Genomic DNA, 26070 nt, shown 5'->3' with positions numbered 1-26070 from the left:
ATAAGTCAACAATGGTTATTTGTCCACAACTATTTTTTATAGTCTGAGTGTCCAGACAGCATTTGCAATCTATCAACATCCTGAAACAAAAAACAACCAATTATCTTTGATTTTGCAAAAGCCTTCCTACCTAAGAGGCTCTTACTTGCCATAGGCAAGCAAACAAGTAGCTATTTGCAAGCTTAGTTTATATTGGTCGCTATCCAGACAGACTATCGTGGCTCGGAAAAAAGTTTAAATGCCCATTTTAACAAAAATACTATTACCAACCCATGATGAAACTGCTGCCTGCATTTTTGCTTGAATGACATGAAGACTTTGTTTAATGGAAATCAAGAACTAAAATTCTAGAGCCTGGAAAGCCAAATTTCCCTGAGTTCAAAACAAATAGAATCAATTGTCCAAATAATACATTCCACGCAAATGTTATTGGATTATCCAGTTTAATACATCAAACGGCAACTCCATTTAGTATCAGAGGAAAGGGTAACAGGATGAGACATTGTCATACTCAACCCTAACTGCAAATAGCACAACAGAGAAAAAACAGAAACTTCCTTCCAGTTCTAATGTACAGGTGAGGAGACAGCAGGAGAAAAGGCTATTTATGACAGGGATTCTTAGAGAACTCTGTAGGGTGGAAAAGTTGCCCACCATGACATGCCACTTTTATTTCCACCAAAAAGCTGTCCATCAAGTGCATCTCCCAGACACACTCAAAAGTCTTTTAACAATTATAAGTCTTTAGTTTTATAAACATCTCTCAGTACTCACAAGGAATAGATAAAGGACCCCTGGACAGTTAAGTCCACTCGAATTTGACCATGGGGAGCGGTGCTCACCTCTGCTTTTCCAGCCGAGGGAGCCGGCGTTTATCCGCAGACAGCTTTGACTAAACCACTTCTGGGTGACGAGTGCCAGAGTGCACAGAAACGCCATTTACCTTCCTGCTGCAGCAGTACCTATTTATCTACTTGCACTGGTATGTTTTCGAACTGCTAGGCTGGCAGGAGCTGGGACAAAGCAACGGGAGCTCACCCCGTCATGCAGATTCGAACTGCTAACCTTACAATCAGCAAGCCCAGGAGGCTCAGTGCTTTAGACCACTGCGCCACATGCGTCCCTAAATGCAAGGAATAAAACTGTTTCAATGCTGGGGAAAATCTGCCACTAGCAAAAAAACAACCCTCCCCCCCCCAAAAAAAAAGACGTAGTGAGGCCCTGCAGTCCAATAGCAGCAGATAACCAGTGTTTTTCTGTTTGCTGCAAGTCAAGGTTGGCAACAGGAATTCTATAGACATTGCTGCCTGTAGCTGCTTTGGGGATTGGAATCCACTACCAGCATAAGGAGGCTTCTTTCAATGACACACTGAGCAGCAAGGGTGTGAAGAGTGGCAACAAGACACACTAACACAGGTTGCTGTTCAGCTTTTAGTCCCTTTGCTGTGAGGAGGGGCAGAAAAGAGGGCAAAAATGGCAATTCACTAAGTCAACTAGTGAGATTCTTCACAATAATGTCATGGGGCAATTATATACAATATTGCAGTGGAGCACAGAAACTTCAGGAGGCTTCCTGAGTTGGAAGCAAGATGACTAAGGATTCTGCCTCGCTTTGTCTATACTCCAAAGGGACCAAGTTAACTAAAATACTTCTCTTCTAATACATTAACTGTGCACTTTCTCCACCAGGTTACTACTCATCTAGCAATGATGTTCTCTGGCTCCAGACAGCCAGTTCCCTTCACTGTAAACCTCTCTGAATGCAGCACATTCCTCACATGCTTTTATATCACCAATAGTGAACACTTAAAATATCCCTATGCCTAAGGGTGTGGATATTCATGACGCAGAACAGAGAATCTGCTTTGTATGATGTGTTGTTTTAAAAAATGTTACTGGACCTCATGATTGCAGATACACTTCTAAATATGCCAATAAATTTTCAACAAATGTTAATAACAACTTATCAAAGGAATTCAGCCGCTCTATTCCTTGCACAATTTAATGCCTCCCTGGCACATGTCACTTGTGCTTCACCAGCCTACATCTTACTCCTAACAAAACAAAAATCCAAAGCAGCAAAAAAATAATAATAATAAAAATAAAGAAGAAGAAAAGAAGACAAAAAGAAAAGGAAAGGAAAAAAAGAGCATTTAAAATAGTTATTATGTAAGTTGATGCATGCAAAATCCTGTACATTTCTATCATTTCTTCTAACAAACAGGTTTGAGCTAGGCAGAATTTGGGCCTTAAAGCTCCCCCTCCAAAAAAAATCCAAGTCCTAACTTTGGCTTCTCAGCGCTCTCTCGCTCTCTCTCTCCTTCAGTCTCACATCACAATGCAAACAGACTCTTCCATGATGAACCAAGGCTCTTCGCTTCTGCCACCTGCAGAAACCTCCCACTTTAATCTGATCTGCTTCCAAAAGTTAGCCAAAAATGTCTTTGCTTCCTGAGTATGTTTTCTATGTCCACTTCTGCTTTCAGCACACTCCTTTTCTTTGTAGAACAGATGGGGGTGGAAAGAGCTACGGTGGTTAGCTCTTTGGTGGGTCTAGGAGAGCTGGTCTCGAATTCTCACTTATCAGTGAAGCTCATGGGCGACCTTGGGCCAGTCATTTTATCTACATGTAACCTACTTCACAGGGGGGTTGAGAGGATATCATGAGGAGGCATAGACCGAACCAGGAACTCCTTGCAAGCAAAGCAAAGAACTGTGATAACAACAAATACAATTCTCTCTTGGGGAACAGCATGAAATGCCATTTCAGTGCTCATGGGCAACAGCAGACACAACAAGCTTTGGGGGCACTATTCTGAGTGGGAGTTAAGAGAGCTCCTTAAGCTCCCTTCTTATCTAAGAAGCAAAATTATGAAAGGTAAAAATACACTGAAAGAAGGCCTAACAAAACTGCCCTATCATTGCACACACCACCAGTGGGGACTGTGGCAGCACTCACAAGTAAGGAAGCCATGGGACAGGACTCCTTAAAAAGAAAAACACAAGAAAAGGAGAAAACCCAACCCTTTACTATGCACATGAAATATACGGGAACAGCATCAGAAAGCCAGTTCGAGTTTTAACTACTGCCCTCAAAGTACTAGGAAGCGTATTCAGGCAAGCCTAGAATTAATAGTAGTTCCTGCTTCTTTTGCACCACTGCTCACTTTCATTCTCCACTTCACCTTCAGGAACTTGTTCTTAGAACACAGACACCGGATCATCATTATCAGACACAATGGGGATCCAGAACAAACGGGCCACTTTTCCGTTTGGAATATTGTCATTTCCCCAGACAGCTGCCAACTCCTGTTCAGAACACATTCAGCACTTTAATTACCGCACTGCTATTACTGGGCTTACTCCAGACCGCTGGACAGAACACAGGCGAGGCAATGCAGTTTATTTTAATCCGCGGGTATTGTACATTTTCCTCTCTCCTCTGTACCCTCCACCCCTTGCTTTGCTCTGCCTTTTGCAAAAACACACCCACTTACCCACCCAAAATCATTTTAATGTGCTTTGGCCTTTGTAATTCTTGGTATCGAGGCCCCAAAGGGAACAATTCCCCTCCTGCTTGAAGGACCTAAAAATTGGGAATCGATCCGTTTGTGCCAAGGTTGGGGATCTGTAACTTTAAGAGCAGCGAGATCACAGGCCATGTGCTCCGTGCGAAACAAAAGCAATAACAAAGAGAGCGGAGGAAGCCTCGTCCTCCGGCCTGCCCCAGCCAAAACGGAAAAACAACGGGAAGGACAAGCAAGAGGAGCGAGGGAGAGGAGCACACACAAAGCCCCAATCCTACCCCCTGGTAGCAGATCCCAAGAAGGAGCCCCCCCCCGAAAGTCCCGCAGAAAGAATTCAACCTCCTCGCCGCTATCAGACAAAGGCATCAACAACATCGGAAAGGAGCAGCACGTGTCACTGAAGCAAGAGAGGCTGCCCCCCTCCTCCTCCCAGCCTCAGCTGAACTCCTAGCAAGCCAGCACCCCTTACCTCGGAGTCACAATCGCCTCTTCCTTAGCCAGGAGGAAAAAGGACAGAGGAAACCGGGCCTTTGAGGGGGTGAGCGGGCTTAGGGGCTATTTCGCTATGAGGAACAAGGAAGGTGCCGCTCACCTTCTGCAAGGAAGGGGAGTGGACGACCTTACTTGCACACACACACACCCGTCGCTGCAGGTGCAACACACCATCAAAGGCGAGGAAATGCCCCGGGCTGTGTTGGTGTTGGAGGGAAGCCGCAGTTTGCAATACTGGCCCACCCATGCCTCCCCACCCCCCGGAATTGCCGAGCAGCACCCGGACTGGATTTTTATTTATTTAGTGTGGCTTAAGAGGACTTGATCCCCCGAAGCTTTGCAGCTCAACTGTCCAAGCTGCACGACCACCACCCCCTTCTTCTCTTTCTCTCCTCCCACCCCATGCATCGCCAGCTTGCGGCTGAATGCATGCAATCACACCCCTCCGCCCCCGGGACCTACCTGCTCCGCTGGCTGCTCGGGGTGCAAATGCACCTCAATCACACACACCCCTCTTCTTCTTTTTTGTCTGTTCGTGGGCGCCTGCTCTGGGCACTGGGCCCGCGCCCCCTCCCCCGCCGCCGCGGCTGTTTCCGGTCGCTTCTTTTGTTTTCTTCTAAGCTCGGGGTGAGCTGCGACCCTCCCTGAGCTCCCAGCTGAGCCGGGCGAGGTAGAAAGAGGGTCCCCCTGGCCCCAGGGTCTCTGGCCCTTTAAGAACCGCCCGCGCCGCCAGGGTGTAACAAACGGCGCATTTTATTCACAACATTCGGAGCTGGGGAAGAAGAGAGAGGGAAGAAGAGCGCGCACGCGCGCCGGCCTCCAGCAAGCCGAGGGCGGGAGCGCGGGCCCGGGTTATGGACACGTGACCAGGCGCGCCGCCGCGCCTCCCTCCCCAGCCACAGGCCATCTTTGCGCAGCCGCGCTGCTGTCGCCGGAATCAGCTGCACGCGGCAGCAGCGGGACTTGCAGCTTGAAGAGGAGGTGTTAGGATGGAGCCATGGCAACTGGGGACGGAGCCTGGAACACGTTTGAGATACGGTGTGCCCAAGGTGGGGGCGGGGGCCAGGGAGAGCAGAGCAAGGAAATTCAGGGTGCAACTTTATAATAAAGAAAGGAAAGGTGGTGGGACAGGGGTGGACTTTGGTAATATGGCGAGAAACTGAGGCCCACAAAAGTTTACACCATGATAAATTTCCTAGTCTTCTAAGATGCTACAAGGCTGTTATACTTCCATAAGAGGCACAGTGCCCACTATCAACGCACTAGAGCAGCAAGCTCTAGGGAATCATTGCATTGGCACTCTGCTACCTCATCTTCCTTGAAGCAAAAAAGCAACAGTGGCAACAAGGTAAGGTGTTACAACTCGGGTAGTTTCAGAAAGAGGAGGAGAACCAGGAGGGATCAGTTGCATAAACAGTGCATGCAGCCATCAGATTGCTTTCTGATATAATGTTCCTCTGAGCAAGTGTAGTAAGCCTCCCTCACAATAAAGATGCTAGTTATCCTTGCAGGCCAGAAAGCATTATTTCCCAGTGGCCCAAGTACGGTACTTTTTTTTGTTAGCAGCAAAAACCCTTTCTTACCTAGGCTTGGTTGGTACCCTTTGGGCTTTGTCCCCAACCCCCAGCCAATTGCTTATACCTAATGGGCTGAGCCAGCCCCAGTCTACACAACAACACAATACATGTCTGGGGACAAGAGGGTGCCCTCCAGCATTAGAGCTGAAACAATTCTCAGAGGGGTAGTCATGTTAGTTTGCTGCAGCAAAAGCAGCAAATGTTTTTATGGCTCCATAAAGACTTATAAGAAAATGTCATGGCATAATGATTTGTGAGCTGAAATTGACATAGTATGCATAAAGTGTAATCCTCAGCTGCAGGTATATGCCCACATGCTTGTAAGGAGGAAGAATTAAGCAGCAGGGTCAGGAGGAGATGAAATCCAAGAAATATTGATAGTGGTACTTCAATCAGAACAAGGGTTGGTGCAAAATAAGCACAGTGCTGTTAAAAGAGATGTGATATGTGGTGGAAAAAATCACCTTGGCAGTGTTGATATACTACATGGGTACACTACACAGTGGGTGACATCCAGCAGTTGTTACACCTAAGAGTAGGTCCGCTGATTGATGAGTACTACTTAGATATCACTCAGTGATTGTTGCATACAAGCACCCCAGCAGGATGCTCCTCTTTTGCATGAGAAATAGTAGAAAGGAGCACCCCAGATTTTATTTGCTGCTGAAAGGAAAGCAACCACTTTGCAAGTATACTTGGTAGGCAGCACACATATTTGCATACTTGAGAGTAAGCTCACTAACTTCACTTATTTTGCAGTAAACACATGGGATTTGGCTTAATAAAATTTGAGCAGAGGGTGTGTTTTTTTAAGCCCTCTTATTTGAGAAATCAGATTTACAAGGGTGACTTGACAGTCCTTTTCATTTGCTCTTAGTATTACACCCACTTCTCTAGGGCAGTAGAAGTAGCATATATGAGGCAGGAGAAAAGTTGAAAAGGTTGGTGTAGGGTGGCAAAACAGCATTAGGTTACTTCAAACGGGGGGGGGGGGGCAACCAATGGAACTTCTAGAAATGTAATGCAAATACGAGACAATATACATACAGTGGTACCTCTGGTTACGTACTTAATTCGTTCCGGAGGTCTGTTCTTAATCTGAAACCGTTCTTAACCTGAGGTACCACTTTAGCTAATGGGGCCTCCCACTGTCACCGCTGCACGATTTCTGTTCTCATCCTGGTGCAAAGTTGTTATCCTGAGGTACTACTTCTGGGTTAGCAGAGTCTGTAACCCAAAGTGTGTATCCTGAGGTGTTTGTAACCCGAGGTACCACTGTATCTGCATGACATGCACGTACAGGGTAGCAAATACACATTTGCTGCCACATTGTACAAAGCAGCTCCAAGATAGGATGCTTGCATTCTTGACACTAGCATTATTCATCACAATCTGGGACAACTTGAATATTTACTAAGGTGTTCAAGGAGACTGAACACTAAGAAACTATGCACAACATTGCAAGCCTAGTCCCTACTGGTTACTTTTAAGAACAAGCCGAACAGCTTACGAAACATCAATCAATATGGTATGATCTCACTTTGCAAGCCAATCTAATGGTGCAAGTTTTCTGCAGTGAGAAATCCTACATAATTATATATTGAAAAACTTTGTACAGCAGAAAGCTTGTTGCTGTTGTAAGGGTTCCCCAAATCAAGAACAAAAATACGTGATGTGTTTTATGTATTATACACTTTCCTATGGTCAGAAGATGGAAAACCATGTTTTGCATTGAGCAAAGATGTTAATATGAGAACATAAGAAATTATAAAGTGCTCAGGGTAAAAAGACTTTTAAAAAGCAGTATGTTAGTATAAAATGGTTAGTGTCAGGATAAAACATAACTGTGATACATTGGCTACTATTCCACTATGTTTTACTTGGAGTAGAGCTATTGAAATTAATGAACTTAACTTATTCATGTTCATTCATTTTAATGGGTGTACTCTGAACAAAAACCCATTATATTATACTAGACACACAATAGGCCTGCAATCTCCTCTCTCTCTCTCTCTCTCTCTCTCTCTCTCTCACACACACACACACACACACAAATAATCCCTGCATGTATTTTGGAAGTCACGCTGGTCCGCATTGAGTACTTCTGCCAAGTTACCTCTATGGCTTGTATATAATGGTGCATCTCACGGACAAACCAGTCACAATGTTAAATGTGTGTAGACCTGCTTTTAAATATTTGTAGAGCGGTCACAGGGTGGGGATGTCCATCAGGACTGGGACTGCAATGCAAGGATGGGAAAGTCTTTAACTCTCCCCCCATGAGGTATCACTGAAACTCATCCCATTATACAGTGAGGAAGCTACCCATGAAAAAGCTCACACCCAGGGCCAAGAGCAGCTTCAGGGTCTCAGCCCTGGGAGAGGAAGTGTTTAGCTCTCCTCCTTGTACCTCACAGTCTTCCAGCTCTGATCAGAGCCATTTACCTAATATTAAAAGGACAAAAACCAGGCACATTAAATGCTGCCACATATCCAGTGTAATGCCTAGCTTGGCCCTCAAAATTTTCCACCCAGCAATAGAGCATTCTGACTTACTTAACAAGTGGCAGTTTGAACTCGTTTTTGAAAAGTTCCTAACCCTACCACATCTTTTTATGTAACTGTGCGAAGGGGCCCAAGAAGGAAGAAGCCAGACGACAAGAGGTCATGGATGTGTTTCAGAGTTTGTGGTAATTTCCCCCTCATTAATTTCCTCTTAATTAAATGTGAATGCTGGTATGCAGCAAGATTTATAAGCGTAGAGGAGTTTTCAGTGTTCTTTTAGCATTTTCAAATAAACAAGTATGATCTGGTAAAATATGCCTTGGGCCATTCATGTGTACATCGTTTCTTGCCTGTCTGGGAACCCTCCCCACTTTTATCCCCAAATTTACTGGGGGAATGTGGGGGAGAGGGGTGAAAAGAAAGCCTGTGGTAAGGACCATAGCCACCATTAGCCAGGGTGAGACAGCCCAACTCAGGCAGAAGATTTGGGAGTAATAAAAAAAAGGGGGGAGCAAATTGTCAATTCCTCTGGTTCGCAGCCAACAAAACTGTCCCATTCACACAAGGACATCCGCAAATGGAACTTGGTTGGCTACAGCTCTTAATTTACTGCATTTTTATCACCATGAGGCATGCCGTTTGGGATTTTCTGCCTCAGGTATCAAAATGCCTTGGGCTGACTCCAGCTGTGTCAGGCAGCCACCAGCACTGCTGCTTCTAGTACAGACGGTCTAGCAACCTCCCACTATTCAAACAGCAGGCTGTAAACAATTTAAGCTTGCCCTCACTAATCCCCTTCTGCTGCCCAGGAGCCAGAGTCTATGCCACCGCCTCCTCATTTTTTCAAAGCAAGGCTAAGTCTATGCCACAAGTACCAAAGGGCAGCGACAGTCTTGGTTTTTAAAGCCAACAGGGCTTGGGGACCATATTCAGCTCAAGGGGTGCATTCCCTTGCATGGATAAGGCCAGGGATAACAGCAGACAGAACAGTGGAAGCAGTGCCTTTGTACAGTAGGCGACACTGCAGCCACACAAGAACCAGAAGTCTCTATACATACTTCAGTCTTTCATCCAGGCAAGCAAGAGGGATCAAGAGTTCAAGGACACATTCCAACCAGGCAAAAGCATTCAAGAAGGATGTAGAGCAGGGCTGGAGAAGGGTATGGGGTGGGGTGGGGGGCAGAGGGAGATCCCTGGAGGGCCACATTCAGTCCCTGCGCCTGAGCTTCCCCATGCCTGCCTTTAAAATAAGCTAGACACACATCCATATGAATTCTCTCTTTGTTGCAGGAGCAATGCTGCTCATCAGAATCTGTAAAAATAGGAGGAAGGGGGGGTTGCTTTTGAGAAAACAAATGTGGCGTTGAGGTGTCTTAGCAACTAAGACGTTCATTTTGTTCAACCAAAAAGGATTCTTCTTAGCAAAACAAGAAGGGAAGTCAAATCTAAGAAACCTACACCTAGTTGTTACAGAGGTGGTCAACTTCAGACAGGAGGTTGGAGTTTACATGGGTAAATTGGCTATTGGGGTCTGGGAAGCTCCCTGCATATAGAAAATTTGGTATCAGGAAGATGTCTCTCTCATCTAGGCAGCTCACAACTAGAAGTCTGAAATGGTACATACCAGACAGGTCTAGCACCTCTGTGAGAAATACAACAGCATTGCAAGCAGGGTTGAAGCAGAATCTTAGGCATATATCCTGCATACTCTACTTCCATTGTGTGCACTGAAGACAACCAGGAATCTCCAAAAGGGGTGTTGCCCCCCCTTAAAACTGCCATACAATATGAGCAAATTTCCCCCCATGACCATTCAGAAATATGGAAAGAAAGAGCTCCCACAATCACTATTTTTATCCTTGCTGCATTCCCCATAGGATGAATAGGCAAGATCTGTTAGAGGAGGGAGTTATTTAAATGTTATGCAATTGAGTGACTTCAAAAATTCATAAAAACATAGAAGCCGCAGTTGTCTCCCAACAGGAAAGATAACTGAAAATGCAAGATATACTTTTAAAAAGGGCGATTAATGTATTACTTTGCATGATTTGGAGAAGAGGAAGTGAAAGAAGACTTAGGAACATATTAGATGTCAGCTTCTGTCAGCCTCTTAAGAACAACCTAATTTCACTAGAACATACAGACAGCGTGTACCCTTCTACTTTGTGAGCTTTGGAAGAAGACAACCACTACTACTTAAAATGTATATAGCACTTTTCATAAGAATTTAAACTGTTTCACATCATTGTATTAATACTTGGAGCAGCTGGGTGAAAAAGGCCAGCCTTACTGCTCATATCTTACTAATGCAAGCCTTGGCTAAGGAAAGTGGCTTGCATCCTACACACAAGAAGATGCGCTGAGATACTTAAACAAAAAAATTAATGCAGTAAGTTCCTGGTTATAATAGCTAATTAATATCATGAGCATTTCATCTCCCAACACCACTCATGTGGTTTGTTGGTTTTGTAGAAAGTATTTCCATTTGTTTGATATGTTTTGATAACCACAACAGTGAATGGCTTGTGAGGAGAGTTCCCACAGATTTGCTTTGTTTTATTTTTAGAAATGTTCTCCTAGAACATACACTGATAACAAGGAAACAGGTGGCCACATTCCACATAAAATGGGCTCAACTATGAATATAGCCTAGTTTAGGCTTGGCACTAAACCATGATGTAACATTAAAACTCTCTCTTCCTTCAGTAAGGTTACAAAGGGTTCAGAAGCCTGTTTCAAACCAGAGTTTGGATTTAGGTCCAAATCTTGAACTATGGTCAATCTTAACTGCTGTCAGTTGGAAAAAGCCCACTTCTTAAACTATGGATTGACGTTGGCTTACTTCATAGGTAAGATAATGGACAGGAAAACTAAGGCCTGGGGGCCGGATCCAGCCCAATCACCTTCTAAATCTGGTCCATGGACGGTCCAAGAATCAGCGTGTTTTTACATGAGTAGAATGTGTGCTTTTATTTAAAATGCATCTCTGGGTTATTTGTGGGGCATAGGAATTTGTTCATTCCCCCCCCCCCCAATATAGTCTGGCCCACCACATGGTCTGAGGGACAGTGGATCGGCCCCCTGCTGAAAAGCTTTGCTGACCCCTGGGTAAGATTAACCAACTTTGCCATGTTCAGATGACACTGCAAGCTCTGGAGAATCTAAATGGAAGTACAAGTTTCTGAACTTATCCTCATGGCAAAAGGAAGAGTGTGCAAGTCCAAAGCTTGCCTAGTCTCAGTGTCACCGCATGCTGAGGATTCTCCTGAAGACCTTTTTATGCCAACAGGCTCATGCAGCTGTTTACTTTTTCCCAGTAGCCAGTCATTTTAATGCCCATTTTACAGCATTTTCCACTGTGTTTTATCGTACACCACTCTGATATTTTGTATGTGTTGGCAGTATATAAATAGGTTTGAAAATATAAATAAATATTAGGGACAGCAATGTTAACAGCACACCACGCAGCAAAAGTAGATATCATGGATTTTTACCAAAATAACAATAATTACAGAGATATGGCCCGTTCCCTCTGAGCAACTTGGAAAATATTGTCCCTAAAAGCTAGCGCTTAAGAAAGGGTGTGACCCACCTGACGTTCACTACTGTCAGACCTAAGTAAGGTTGTCACCTGGCCAGTTTGAGACCGCGAGTCAGAGTATGGAAAGAATTGCAATGCTAGGGGCAGTACCTGCCACAGATGGAGGTGATACCATGGTGTATGAACTACAGAAGTAACAATATTGAGACTATTTTAAATATGTACGTAAAAGCCAGTATATAAGGACATAAGAAAATGCTTCAGTACCAACAGCCAGCTCATGAAGCTATTCATAGGAAAAGCTTTCAGTCATTATCATCTGTGCAGGAGCTGTAACACCTTCGTTTTTGCAGACACCTTTTCACCTATCACAAAAAAGAAGCAAACTCACTTTTGAACCCCAATATGCTTAAACATAACTGTTAAACAGACTTATTATTTCAACCCTGCTATTGTACAAAAGTGTGTTCTAAGTAGCTTACAAAACAAAGACTATGATATATCTAGATTAAATACAAAAGCCTGAAAAACACCAAAGTACAAAATCAGCTATTAACAACTAAGGCATTAAATAACAAAAGACAGACAGCAAACTTCAGACAGTCTGGATCCTGGTGATGTGATAACTGGGCAAAATGCACATTTTGGATGGGGTCTTGCTCTTTCCTGAAAGAGCAGGTTTCTGAGTGCTCCCAAATCCACCTTTTCCTCTAGAGGTCAAGCTGACCTCAGTAGGAGTGCCTTTTATCACCTTTGATTGATAAAACAGCTACGGCCATTTCTGGACCATGGCAGCCTACCACTGTCATCCATGCACTGATAACCTCCTGGCTGGATTGCTGCTGGTGTGGGGCAGCCCTTGAGGTTGGTCCAGAAGCTGCAGCTAGTGCAAAATGCAGCAGTTTGACTGTTCACTTGGGCAAGAGGTTGTTACCATATTACCCAACTCTTGAAAGATTTGCACAGGCTGCCAATTAGCTTCTGGGTCAAGTTCAAGGTGTTGGTTTTGATGTACAAAGCCCTACACAGCCTAGGACCAGGATACCTGAAAGATCATCTCACCACTTATGTGCCCAATAGATCACTGTGCTCTGCAAGCAGGAGCCTCCTGCAGATACCATCTTATCAAGAGGTCCATTCTGCATAATATAGAATTATTATGCCTTTCATCTTGTGGCACCTTCCCTTTGGACTTCCCTCCCCTTGAGGAATATGATACAATTACTATCTCTGTTGTCTTTTTCTAGTGCCTACTGAAGACCTTCCTCTTGCAACAAAACTTTTAAGCCAAGATCTTCCCCAGTCTTCACCTGTACTGGAATAGTTTGGATTCCTTTGGGAGAATTGTTGGGATATAACAACATAAATAAATAAAATAACCCCAGAAAATTGCATACAGCAATCAGTCTACAAAGCTGGTTTAAACTTGGTCCCAAATTCAGTACTATTTGTGTCCGCAGAAGTTTTGGGGTGATCATACTGCTTAGTTTCTAATTGGAACACTTCCTGCTGAATTCCTATAATTTTTCATACCACAGATGTTTCAGGGTTGGGTGGATTTTTGGGGGTGGAGAGAGGTTATCCACATTTGTTGCACTATAGCTCAATAAGTGTTCCCCTTCCAGATGCCAATAATGTGTAACATTAGGGAAACATCACAGAATAAAGTTGAACAATGTATGGACAGTCTAGTATAAACCTACAGTTAAAGCACTATTGTTGCACAATACGCCCTCAAAAAAACCACCAAACCCACAGTGCCAGACAAGCAGATTTTTCTTAAGAGGATAAGAAGTGCCTTGCTAGATCAAATCAAGGTCTACCTAGACTAGCATTCTTTGCAAGCATCCTGGCAATCAGGCACTAGCTGATCCACCAAAGGAAACCAGATCCACCTTCCATGCCAATCATAGAATTGTAGAGTTGGAAGGGACCCTAAGGATCATTGAGTCCAGGCATGGCCAAACTTGGCCCTCCAGATATTTTGGGACTACAACTCCCATCATCCGTAGCTAACAGGACCAGTGGTCAGGGATGATGAGAACTGTAGTCCCAGAACATCTGGAGGGCCAAGGTTGGCCATGCCTGATCTAGTCCAACCTCCTGCAATGCAGGAATATGCAACTGTCCCATACAAGGATTGAACCTGCAACCTTGGAGTTAGCACCATTCTCTGACCAACTGAGCTATCCAGCATCCTAATATATATCAGTTTTCAGGAATCCACCGTTAATTAACTGAGCAGACCCCCCTCTTCCCATAGCTATTATACAAACACTCCGTAAGGCAAGAATATGCATCTCAGTTTCCTCAGAAGCTAGAAATAGAAGTCACTCGGTTCCTACTTTCCCTGAAAACAACCTCCTTAGGAGACCATCTGCTGCTGCAGACATGTGCCACTTCCCATGACCCAGGTATAAGGCCAGTTCAGCTAAAGGATTAGACTGCTTGGATTTCATCAGCATTTCTTAAGAATTCTCTGATCTAACGTGGATTGTATTTAAGCTCTGAGTTCACAGAGGAAATGTTCAGCCCAATCTCTCCCTTACTTCAGCAAAAAAAAACAATTTATACCAGAACCTCTCCATGGTCAAAAATATTTAATTGGTCCTAATTAACTGCAGGTGGTGGGAAATTATCTTTGTTTTTGCCCTCAAACATGGAGGTCTTCCCCTCCTGTTCCTATGTGTCATGCAAAATATTAAAAGACAGTAATCCATCAAACATTAAAAGCTTCCCTAAACAGGGCTGCCTTCAGATGTCTTCTAAAAGTCTGGTAGTTGTTGTTCTCTTTGACATCTGGTGGGAGGGCATTCCACAGGGTGGGTGCCACTACCAAGAAGGCCCTCTGCCTGGTTCCCTGTAACTTGGCTTCTCGCGGTGAGGGAACCACCAGAAGGCCCTTGGCGCTGGACCTCAGTGTCCGGGTAGAACGATGGGGGTGGAGATGCTCCTTCAGGTATACTGGACCGAGGACGTTTAGGGCTTTAAAGGTCTTTGAATTGTGCTTGGAAACGCTTGAAGACTTAGCAAGTCACTACATAGTGCGGGGACTATAAAAGGAAAACCAATCCTCGGGTTTTACATCAGAAGGACCTTCCAATAGATAACCTAGATGCTTTGTGGCAAGCAGAGTCCTTAAAGGAATACAGAAGAGGTACCCCAAGTTGGGCTGCAAAAATTCTGTGCGGGCACAGGGAAACCTATGTGATACAGAGCACAAAATTCCAGCTTTTTAAAAAATAGGTAAGTCAAAAGACAAACCTTGGGGACGGCAAGGATAGATTTGAAGAAGTGGGAAAACCTAGTGTAAGAACAACTGAGAAGTTGATTGCTAGTTCCCTGTTCAAGACACATCTTAATCAGTAAATGTAACAAGCAAGGAAAGTTGATATGCCCCTGAACCCTATTACCATGTATTCCCATGACTGGGAGACTAAGCTCTTCAAGACTGACAGTGATTTGCTCCAATCAAAAATGTTCTTGCACAACTTGCATTAATTGTGTGATGACTACAGATGACAATTACAAATAAGGAAGTGAGGGGAGGGGGTCCCATAAGCATTGGGCAGTTTCAAAGCATTCTCCTGGAGGTTTGGGTAAGTTCTAACTTGACATTTTTGCATGCCCCTTCAGTCTCCCATGAACAGGAGAAATGGGACAAATTAAACAAAATATAATGTAAATGCGCTCAATATTATTTTCCTTATGCAGGTTGCAGGGTTTGGGCTTTTTCTACATGAAAGCTGGGAAACCTTACCACATAATTATTATATATTTTTTAAGTGCACACAGCCTTCACATTTAAAAAGGAGAAAAGTGTAAACATTTATCCTGGAACTCTTGCAGTTCACTAGTTTAATAGAGGATCCTGCCTCTGCCAAGTAGTTCTTATTCCAGCAAAGCAGTGGGATGTGTCAGAATAACTAAGGAAATCAGAAAACTGCCTTTCATTAGTCAAGGCCCAGTGCAAACAGGGTGGCATCTGCTGGTGTTATTTGCCAAGCACATGGGCTCACGGTAGCCAGCACATCTCAACAGCAAGCATCCACGTTCCTAGGCTTCTTTAACCATCCCACACACATCGCTCTTCCAACGGGTTCATAAAATGGGGCTAATCGAATCTCTCTTAAAAACTCCCTTCCACTTAATACCAAGAAATCCACCGTCTCATCCTGCACTGCACTGCACCCCCCTCTCTCGTTAGCAAGGCTTTGGGCTTTACTGCCCAATCAATTCCCTGCAGTGGGGCAGCATCTGTCACAGGCAAAGGGTACAAGGCAGCCTCAAGGAGCAAGCATTGCCCCTGCACAAGCCTCAGATCCTCCTCCCCCCCCCCCCGCTCTTGTTTGTTATTACACGTTGCCTGAAAATGGGAGCCATAAACCATGTCGTTCAGCAGCAGCTGCTGAAGGGAGCGTCACTTCTACCGCCGTTTTTTACAAGCCAGATTTAGTGCCCAATGAAAGGGGAGACTGCGCCATTTATCTTTTTATCAGACTTCAGCATTAAAGGGGTGGGGAATACCAAAGCAACAAGCTCCACCACCATCTCCAGCATTCCTCCTCGGCTAAAGCAAGTTGTGTTCTAACAAGTAGGGAACAGGTACCCCCTCCCCAGATCAGCCACTGACAACCTAATGCCCACCAGATGTTATGGACTACAGCCGTGCTGGCTGGGGCTGAAGCAAGTTGGGATCCCAAAACATTTGGAGAGCACCAGGTTGGCAAATGCTGTAATTGATGAATGAGGTCATAAGCTATACATGGAATGGTGTGTGGGGGTGAACCATGAATCCAGACACTTCCTCCAATTGCATCTGGAATATTTAAATGTGAACTCTAAATATGCCACACCCCATCACTTTTCTGTAGGCGGCCGGAGGGATCATATGAGTATGGTCTGCTCACATGAACTCAAGTTCATATGGCAAGGTTTGTGCACAGTGGGGTGGGTATATGAGCCAAAGGCTCACTCCCCTCCAAGCACCATCCCATGTATAAGTTACCATACTTTTCGCTCTATAAGACGCACCAGAGTATAAGACGCACCTAGTTTTTGGAGGAGGAAAACAAGAAAAAATATATATTCTGAATCTCAGAAGCCAGAACAACAAGAGGGATTGCTGTGCAGCGAAAGCAGCGATCCCTCTTGCTGTTCTGGCTTCTGGGATAGCTGTGCAGCCTGCATTCACTCCATAAGACGCACACACATTTCCCCTTACTTTTTAGGAGGGGAAAAGTGAGTCTTCTAGAGCGAAAAATACGGCATAGCCAGGCCATCTGCAACCCAACGCCAACATGGACTATCAATACAGTTGCTCAGAGGCTACAATACTACTCTGCTCTTCTCATAGGAACAGTGGGATACAAATGTAGCAACTAAATTAAGTTTAACCAGCCTTCCCAGACCTGGTGCCCTCCAGATATTTTGTACTACAACTCCCATAATCCTGCACCACTGGCCACAGGTGACTGAGGCTGATGAGACTTGTAGTCCAAAACTAGAGAGCACCAGGTGGGAAAAGACTGATCTACCTAATAACGTAATATATTAAGGCTCTTCCTCCCACAACCTTTGTAGTCACACACCTAGCAGCAAGGGGCTTCTCCAAACACTTGTATTATTAGCCCTCACTCCTGTTGAGAAAGCACTTTCCTTTGACAAGTGCATATACCGCACCTTCCCCCAGGTAATTTAAATAAGGCCAGAGCACAAAGGCTATTGTTGGCTACCTTCACATGCTGCCAAACTGCTGGAAAGCCAAACCTGGAGGGGAATAGCCAATGCAGCTAAGGAACAAACTGTGCCTGACTATTGGGAAAGAAGGGACAATGAAGTTGACATCATGGTACACAGCAACTAGCACTTGATGGGAGGATGGGAGGGGAAGAAGGGAGTGCAGCATAGGGGACAGTTTTCCTGGCACTTAAACTCACTGACGCAGCATTGCTGTGGTCATGCAAATAAGGCTTAGGAGAGCTAGGCCCATGGGGACTGGGTGCACATCCTGTACAGGATGTGATGTGTACATGCTGTACTGGCACATGCCAAAAGAAGCGGAGAAACTCAAGATGAATGCACACTCACCTGCTAGTTCAAACCAGCCTTCTAGACAGGCAGGCCCTGTCTAGAGAAAATACAGAGTGCATTTGCACAGACTATCTGAAATATTGAGCGCCTTGCACAGCGCTGACATGACAAGTGTGCTAGCTTCTTTCCATATCAGCATTGTGCCACATTTGTTGTGCATGACAAAGTTCAGAAGGGACGTGGTCTCTCTCGGGACAGAAGAGGATGAAGAAGCTGTGGTCTCTCCAGAGATTGTTGGACTCCCATCAGCCCCAGCCCGAATGGTCAATGGTCAAGGATTATGGAACTGGAGTCCAACAACCTCAGGAGAATCAAAGGTTGACCATCCCTGTGCAATAACCACTAAGCACTCTCCACAGCCCGCGTTGTGGGTAGAGGTTGAGAGTGGCATACATGGGGCCCATATGGCTGCCAACACTGAAAGGATGCAGTCTATCATGAAAACAACAAAAGCCACAGCTGTGCTGTTAAGAAGGAGCATTTCTGAAATATCCCTATCAAGCCAGTGCAACAGGAGGCTCAGCTCTGTTTGGCATTTCCTCCAAGAGGTCTCCTGTTAGGCTGCGCAGTAAAGTTCTCACAGCTCTTTCCATTCACTGCCTCTTCCATCAGGACTGGCAACAGAGATGAGAATTGCAGGCAATTCTATCAGGTTTCTCCTGGGAACTACAGTAAGTAACCTACTATCTTGAACCAGGCTGAAGCAAATCATTCCCCATTCAGTTACCGTGCCAGCAGTCGCCCCACAGTTGTTCTAAATCATGCCTGGATTTTCCCTGTCCATTCCACAACCTCTCCGGCAAAATTGAACTTCATACCCGTTTCTTCCAACAAAGGCTTCCTAAATGCTTTCCACAACTTCGGAAGACCGGTAGACACATATACACACAAGAAACCAAGAGAGGCCTGTTACACTTTTAAAGACCAACAACTTTATTGTGGTATAAACTTTTGTGGGCTGCAGTCCACTTCATTCAATGCATAAAGTTTTCTTTTTAAGGAGACAGAAAAATAAGAATTACTTTTTAAGCTAAAAACCAGGAGCAAACCATAACAGAAGGTCTAGATTCCAACTTTGATGGGCGGCATCCTGAAATCAAACGGCCAAAGATGACATATAATAAAGCTCAGGGACAGGCAGTTGGCACTATTTGTATTTTAGCTTCTGCTATGAACCCAGGCTTATTATTTTAATTGTGATGTGCCTAATTACCCACATAGCACTACAAAGCCACCAGAACCCAGAACACTCACCCTCTGAGTAGAGCTGACAAAGTGCAGAACGGCAGCTGCTTTCCCTATTTTGCTTGACTGGCAGTGGGATCAGATGACAAAACATTTCTTCCTAAGTGCTCTGTTAGAGTAGTGTAAAGCACATTTGCACTAAGGTAAGGTAAAGGTAAAGGGACCCCTGACCATTAGGTCCAGTCGCGGACGACTCTGGGGTTGCGGCACTCATCTTGCTTTACTGGCCGAGGGAGCTGGCATACAGCTTCCGGGTCATGTGGCCAGCATGACTAAGCTGCTTCTGGCGAACCAGAGCAGCATATTGAAAACGCCGTTTATCTTCCCACCGGAGCGCTACCTATTTATCTACTTGCACTTTGATGTGCTTTCGAACTGCTAGGTTGGCAGGAGCAGAGACCAAACAACGGGAGCTCACCCCATCACGGGGATTCAAACCTCCCACCTTCTGATCGGCAAGTCCTAGGCTATGTGGTTTAACCCACAGCGCCACTGGTGTCCCTTGCACTAAGGTACAGTGGTGCCTCGCAAGACGAAAAGAATCCGTTCCGCGGGTCTTTTCGTCTTGCGGTTTTTTCGTCTTGCGAAGCAAGCCCATTGACGGAGTAGCGCTATTAGTGCTATTGACATTTTAAGGGCTAAAAACGGCTTTTTAACGCTTGGGAGATTAGCGGTTTTGCTGCTAAAATGCTTTTAGCAGCTTAGTGATTCAAAAAAAGGGGTTTTGGAACGGGGAAAAAAATTCAAATTTTTTCGTCATTTTTCGTCTTGCAAAGCAAGCCCATAGGGAAATTTGTCTTGCGAAGCGCCTCTGCAGACGGAAAACCCTTTCGTCTTGCGGGTTTTCCGTCTTGCGAGGCATTCGTCTTGCGGGGCACCACTGTACTTGAGAGCAAAGCACAAATCTATTCCTTATCTCCACCTAGAGAGTCATGAAGGTATTGCTTGCCAACCAACGGTCAGTACTTTCTGGGATGGATCTAGGGCCATGGCCAATCATTTGCTCCACAACATGGGGGTAACCGGCTGGTTTATCACCCCATGCCAATGAACAGTGGCAGCACATTGCTCTCATGTCATTTGATTGCTAGTCGGGGAAAAACAGCATCTCTGTTGAGCAAAGGCAATTGCCAAGTTGCCGTGGGGCAACAGATTCCCAGTGTGTTATGCAACAGAGCAATAGGGCTGGCCTTAGAAGGGGATGAATTCCTCAGGTAACATCCCCATACTTTGTGGGCGTTACCTAAGCCTGGTATGTTGTGAGAGGGAAAGAATTCAGAACATGGTGGGTGTTGTGGGAGGGAGGTAGAATGCCATACAGACAGGTACAAAATATAAGCTGGTCTATGGTAGAGATAGAAGGGCCATCAATCAGCAGATGCCAACAGATACACCAAGCAACTCCTGGTCCATGTTCCAGGCCATAACTTAACTGCTCATGTATTTTCATGGAAATAAATGTAGAATTAGTACTTCAAACAACAGATTCTACATCATGTATATCCCTGAAGAGTTATGATATAGGACTTGCTAATATAAACCAGGTATTGTTAGACTACCACTTGCCTCAGCCTCAGGCAGCATGACCTATATAATCAGGGATGGTGGGAGTTACAAGCCCCATTCTTGATCTAAACAAACAACAACAGGCTCAAGATAGGAAACCTTTTAGCACTTTCTTATGATCTGTATCTTTAGTATCACAGGGTGGATAAGAGGGGGAGGAAAGGACTGAGTGTAGGCATTTGACATTTTCTTGATGCTGACAAAACTTCTTGCAATGCACTTAGCTAAATCTAGAACAGTTTGTGTGGTACTCATTGTGTGGAAAGTGTGTTTGCTGGCCTATCTTCTGCACTGTGTGTGGTCATTTAGGAAATTTACAAGATCAAGCAAGCCCCAAAATATAGACTTGGCCTTTTGTATGTGCAAGTAAGACCAAAGTCATTATTATGTCAAGACCTCTCTATCACACAGCTAGTTTTCAAGGCAGGATTTTTTTAATACACATGATTCAGAGCTGCCCTCTATGCAGTCATTTCATCTAAGAGTTGCTTATTTTTTTAATATTATTTTTTCCAAAATAATATTTTTTCAAGCATCAAAAGAATTTTATTTACAGATCACTTCCTAGCCAAAATTCTTGGAACTGTTGATAACATGCTACCATGTCAAACCACAATCATTAAAGAGTAAAATCCAACAAAAGAGATATGATTATTATTTTTTCCCTTTAGAAGTGCAACAACTGATACCAACTCAGGATGAGACCCAGCCAGGCAAACATTCTCTGGAAAAAATATTATTGTTGTTGTTGCATGTTTTGCATAGTACTATGCCAGCTCTATAGCAGTATGTTGCTGTTTAGCTTGTTTTATTTATTTAAAAGTTTATATATCCTGCCTCTTTTTCTAAACAAAGAGAAAACACAGCAACAACCAGGATGGCTAGCAAACATAAAACAATGAAAGCACTCAACAACCATCACAATGGCCCACAAACCCAATTTGCCAAACCCCCCAAAAGTCTTGATAGAAAAGGCTGGTTTTCACTAATGTCAAAAGCCAGACATTCCCCATCCCTACAGAAGACATTGCCCAACAAAGGTGCCACAACGGGTTAAGACACTACCAAAACTAAAGGGGGGGGGTGTTTATTTGGGGGGTGAAAGCCGCACATCAGGAAAAGCCAATCCTTAACATTTTGGGGGGAAAGCACAGATCAAAACCATTTTACTTCTCTTTTGTAGGTTTACCTATGTTCTCACTTTGTCACTGAGATATATGAAGTGGAATAAGACAAAGTGAGCTCTGACCCACAAAAGACTTGCGTCACAATAAGTTTGTTAGTCTTTATGATGTCTCAGGAGTCTGTTCATTTTGCTGCAATGGATTAACCCAGCTACTCCTCTGCAAATTCTCATAAAATATGACAAGCCCTCACTGCTGCCAAATGATGCACAACCGAACAACAGAGAAATATTGAACAAACCACTTTACTGTCACGAGGGGAATTTCAACCAGCATGCCTTTGGCTTTTCCACAGCATGCTCAACTTTCTATCTAGTACAGGGATGGGGAACCTGCAGCCCTCCAGATGTTGCTGGACTACAGTTTCCTGACCATTGGTCCCTGATGGCTGGACTGGTGGGAACTGTAGTCCAACAACATCTGGAGGGGCACAGATTAGCCACCCAATTCTAGGATGCCCAGTCCTCCATTAGTATCATGCCACTAGTCTTCTTGTGTCATATCAAAACTTACACAGTTCTACTATTCCCATTTTTATCTCTTCCATATTTTCTCAAAGCCTGACACAGGTCACTATATGAGGTGTGGGGGGGGGAACAAAGTACAGAATTGGAAGTGGGTAAGCACAAGAGGGGATCCTCTTTCCTAAAACACAGCAATGATACCATCTTTGTAACTGCAACGTATGATTCTGTGCCTACCAACTCCTTGGTGATTTATTTGGGGGGGGGGGCTGCAACTGCTAGTCACATTCTGCTCCTTTTTTTGCATGCATGCATGCAAAGTTTATTTAAAAAACACCCACCCACAGAGCAGTGCTATACAGTGGTACCTCGGGTTACATACGCTTCAGGTTACAGACTCCACTAACCCAGAAATAGTGCTTCAGGTTAAGAACTTTGCTTCAGGATAAGAACAGAAATCGTGCTCCGGCGGCCCGGCGGCAGCAGAAGGCCCCATTAGCTAAAGTGCTGCTTCAGGTTAAGAACAGTTTCAGGTTATGTACGGACCTCCGGAACGAATTAAGTACTTAACCCGAGGTACCACTGTACATATTCGAAAAATAATAACAAGAAGAACGTCAAATGAGAGATTTTGATACAGCCTCCTGATTATGCACCTGAGCTGCTCTGTACCATTTTCCTGTTACCTTGGCTTCAGTATAGGAGTGAAGAGCTGAGATACTTATTTAAGGATAGGACTTTGCCAAAGCCATTACTGCTGATTTCACTGGGAGAAATAAAGGGTTAAAGAGCCCAGCACCTGGTATGCTAGTGAATCTGTGAGAAAGGCCAATGTTGCTGACCCTTCAGCCCTTGCTCAGTTGAAAATATGGCCCCCATTAAAAAAAAACAACAGTTGCCAACCAGGAAACTAGAAAATACAACAGCAACCACCTTGAACTACAAATCCCATCATGCAACAGCTCTCCCTCTTTGCCAGAAGAGTAGAATATGAGATTCTGTTAACTTGTGCCTTCATGTTAAGAAGAAAAGCTACATCTATATGATGCAGCACAGAAGGAAGGCAAAAGCATTTGCACGTTTGCCAGTATCCAAGAGGAAAAGGGGGTGGGGAGGCAGAGCTAAACGTTTCTCAAAGTCCAGAAGAGACTTCATTGCATCAGTTCATTAGTGTTAACATAGACAAAGGTACCAAATGCGCACAGCCCTGACCTCACAAGTCACTCAAACAACGTATAAATAAATGAAAGACGTGTCTGTAAGGGAGTCCTTCCCTGCGGTGTTTTACAATCTACTACACACACATACAGGGTGGTGGTGTACAAAAACTTTACTGGCACCGATCCCCACCCCCTGCCCAACCCCAGTAGTCAAGCCAAGAGTTCACACTTACTGAAAAGCCTTCTAAGTGATGCCAATGAGATCTGCAGCCAAGAGCCAAGCAATGCATTGCGTTAAATCGGTAAAGTGGGTGGTGGTGGGAATTTCACAGTGGCGGTCCATGCCACGCCCAACACAACAGGCCCCTTGAGTGCGCTTGACATTACTGGGTCGCCCAACACCATATCCAGGCGCGACTAATCGCCCCTCCTCCGTCGCCCAAATGACCAAGGCAGGTCCCCGCCGCCACTCCAGGCCCCAGCGCAACTCCAGGCGGTCCCTACGCCCTCCCTAAACACAACAGCCCTTCCGCTAGGCAGCCACGACGTTCCCGCTGCTCCCCCGGCCTAGACGCTGCAACAAGCAACAGCCTCTCCTGCAGCCAGGGGATCTGCAAAGGACATCTCCAGGGATCTTAAGTAATCGGCCAATGCATGCGTTCGGAGGGTGGTGGAGGTGGAGAGGGAAGACGACGACACAGCCCCATAATTCTCTCGCCGTATGTCCCAATCCGTCCCCCCAGAACAAAGGAGCCTGCTGCCGCTCCGGCTCCCTAGCAGCCTACGCTGCACAATACCCAAGCGCCAGAGGCAAGCCGCCCCGGGAATGGGGGAACGCCCTCCTCTCTTCGCCCCCCAACAAGCCCCCGCGGAAAGGCACTGCTCCCTACATCACCCCTGCAAGCGGGACCCGCCCTTCAGGCCCCGATCGCCGGGGTAAGAGCGCCCGCGGCTCCCGATCCGGTTCTGCCTAAGGCTCGGCTCTCCCGCTCCCACACCCCCGGTTACGAGGAGAGAGCGCGCTTTCACACGCACACACCGGCTCCGTCCATTCCGCCGCTCCCCGGTGCAAGCGGCTCCTGCAGTTACCTCCGCTTCCTCCCGCAGCCTCCGCCTCCCAGCTGCCTCATCCCCGGCCAGCCGCCTGCCTCTCCCGGCGAGGATTGCGAAAGAAGCCCGCGAATCACCGCCGGCCTTGCAGGTGCAGAGCGCCCGCCCCGCTTGACCGCCCGCTTACCTGACGGCGCCCGAGCCTCCTCTCCCCCGCCGCCGACTCAGCCACCTCACATAGCCGGGCGCTGGGAGCCCCGCGGGCTCAGTCCTCCTCCTCGGAGGTCCCGGCTCGGGCCCGTCCTCTCGGATCCGCCTCCTGCTCGCCACCGCGCGCCTCGGCTTCCCAGCCCCTTCCCCCCAGACAGCTCCCCCGATGGAACCGGCCGCTGTGCTCAGCTCGTCGAAGAGGAGGAGGAGGAGGAGGAGGAGAAGAAGCGGCAGCGAGGGCAGCAGCAGCAGCAGCAGCAGCCTCCCCCTCCCGAGGAAGTGGGCTCGTCCGCAGCGGTCTCCATCTGCACCTACGGGCAAGGGAGAGAGAGAAGCTCGGGTAGAAGACCGTATTGCTCCTAAAAGCCTCGGTCCCTCGGCGCCTCCGGAGGGCTTCCGACGGCTGCGCCCGTAATGCGCCAAAAGCACGCGCCTCTCGATCTGCGGGAGTGGAGGGATTGCTCGCTGGGCACCGGCGGGAATGCTATGGAACGCGCCGGAAAAGGAGACGGCCGTGGAGAGCAGAAGAAGTCTCGAAAGCGCCGGCGGGCGGGGGAGAGCGCCTTTCAAGGCCGCTTCGCTCTGCTCTCTCGCGGGCAGCCTAGTGCAATTGCTCTCGGAGAAATGGGCCTGAGAAAGGCGCCACAGCCCTCGCCTCTCCGTTTAGGGTTCTTCTAGGACGGACTGTCCCGCCTAGGCGTTTAAGGGGAGCGTTCCCAGCAGCCATTTATCGGGCTCAAATGCAGCCATTAAAAACACACCACCGCCTGCTTGCTGGTGCGCCGGGTATTAAAGGCACAAAAAAGCCGGGGGGCGGGGGTGGAGAGAAAAGTTGGCTGCGCTTCCCTCAGCGGGGCAGAATTCAAGGGGTTCCTCCTGGCTAATGGTGAAAACCCTCTGAGGAGAACCTCCTCTGCAGCTGCCCACCCGCCCAATTCCAGGCCTTTGGGACATGGTGACTTCAACCCCCCACCCCCACCCCGTTTCCACATTGGAACCTCCAAATAAGCGAATGGAATAAGATTCCTTTCTCTTCAATACATGTGATGTGTGAATGTGCATGCACAACATTCCCTTTTGCCTGTTTTCGAAAGGAGTTGCCCAATGAGGATTGTAAGTGGCCGGCTACTAGCATAAGGTTGATGTTTGTCCCCCTCAGCTAGGGCAATGGTGGGGAGGGGGAGAACAATGTTTGCAAGTATCTCATGGTGAAACCCTGATTGCATGCCCTAGTGGCTGTCTCTAGCCTATTTAAACAATTCAGCTGCATGTTTGGGCCACCTTTGTTGAGGGAGATTGTCATAGGTTCATAGAATTGTAGAGTTGAAAGAGATCACAAGTGGGGCTTGAACCCACAACACTGAGATTAAGAGTCCCATGCTCTACTGGCACAACTATCCCGGAGTGTTAAAAAGTCAATATAGAGAGCTTGTTTACTGTGGGGTTATTAGCATTA

At 46.1% G+C, this 26070-nt stretch overlaps 1 protein-coding gene across 6 annotated transcripts in view; it reads right to left on the bottom strand.

Annotated features, from left to right (window-relative positions):
* The window catches only part of RNF44 (ring finger protein 44), a 60099-nt gene extending 34548 nt beyond the window's left edge, over positions 1–25551 (bottom strand). For 2 of the 6 annotated variants that reach the window (XR_014507191.1, XM_083423387.1), the window contains exon 1: positions 4482–4849. The gene's annotated coding sequence lies outside the window, so the exon portion shown is untranslated. Of the gene's footprint in view, positions 1–3996; positions 4123–4481; positions 4850–24393; positions 24488–24591 lie in introns of those variants that run through there. The other 4 variants (XM_083423388.1, XM_083423390.1, XM_083423391.1 and 1 more) reach the window with 4 other exon arrangements.
* Positions 25552–26070: the final 519 nt, after the last annotated feature.

This window comes from Podarcis tiliguerta (assembly GCF_965153285.1).
Source record: "Podarcis tiliguerta genome assembly, chromosome: 2".
Lineage (NCBI taxonomy): Eukaryota > Metazoa > Chordata > Lepidosauria > Squamata > Lacertidae > Podarcis > Podarcis tiliguerta.
The sequence above is the reverse complement of the archived record's forward strand: the minus strand, read 5'-3'. Positions and strand labels throughout refer to the sequence as shown.